We start from the raw sequence: 979 nt of genomic DNA on the forward strand, positions 1-979 counted from the left end.
GTGAGGTACCGGGAGAGTGTGTGTGTGTGTGTGTGTGTGTGTGTGGCACCGTGTGTGTGTGGGGGTGGTACCGCATGTGATGCTGTGTGTGTGACGCTACCTACGTGTTTCTCAGCGTGAGTGTGTGTGAGGCGCTCTGTGCGTGGGACTGACTGCGTGCGCTTACGAGTGTGCAAGCGCGTGTCAGAGGCTGTGTGCTTGTGTGTGAGAGCAGAAGTGTGTGCATGGCAGCGGGGGGGGGCGTGTGCACCCCTGTCAGCACCCCCTGGCAGTCAGCACACCCTCCCTCCCCCAGGAGCTGTGGGCAGAGCGGTGCCGTCTGTGCCCCCTTGCACACCGGCCGTGCCCCCTTGCACACCGCATGTGCCCCTTGCACACCGGCCATGCCCCTTGCACGCCAAATGTGCCCCTTGCACACCGGCCATGCCCCTTGCACACTGAATGTGCCCCTTGCACACCGGCCATGCCCCTTGCACGCCAAATGTGCCCCCTGCACACCGGCCGTGCCCCCTTGCACACCGAACGTGCCCCTTGCACACCAAATGTGCCCCTTGCACACTGGCCGTGCCCCCTTGCACGCCAAGTGTGGCGCCTTGCCCCTCTCACCATATTTTGATGCCTTTTGTTAAAATCTTTTTTCTTTTTTCAGTCACACCTAAGGAGAGGGGTGCTGGTGCTGATGCTCAGTGAGGGATACCCAGCCCCTGCTCGCCCCAGGCCACGAACAGCTCTGCTCCTCCTTTGCCTTTCCTCTGTCTTGCACCGCTCCTCTGCTGGGAATTCTGTGCGGAGCAGGGCGGCGCAGCGCAGGGAGCAGCGCGCGTCCCCTTTGGAGCAGTGTACGTTTCCCTGGAACGGGTGGCACTGCGGTCTTCTCCTGCCACCGGTTCTGCAATATCTTGGGTCCAGGATACAGAATTTGCTCCTTTTAGGGGAACATTAAGCACATGTACGCTACCGGTGTCGTAACCTCTACCCC

The sequence above is a fragment of the Egretta garzetta genome, unplaced genomic scaffold, assembly GCF_000687185.1.
Source record: "Egretta garzetta isolate BGI_Z169 unplaced genomic scaffold, ASM68718v1 scaffold108, whole genome shotgun sequence".
Classification (NCBI taxonomy): Eukaryota; Metazoa; Chordata; class Aves; order Pelecaniformes; family Ardeidae; genus Egretta; species Egretta garzetta.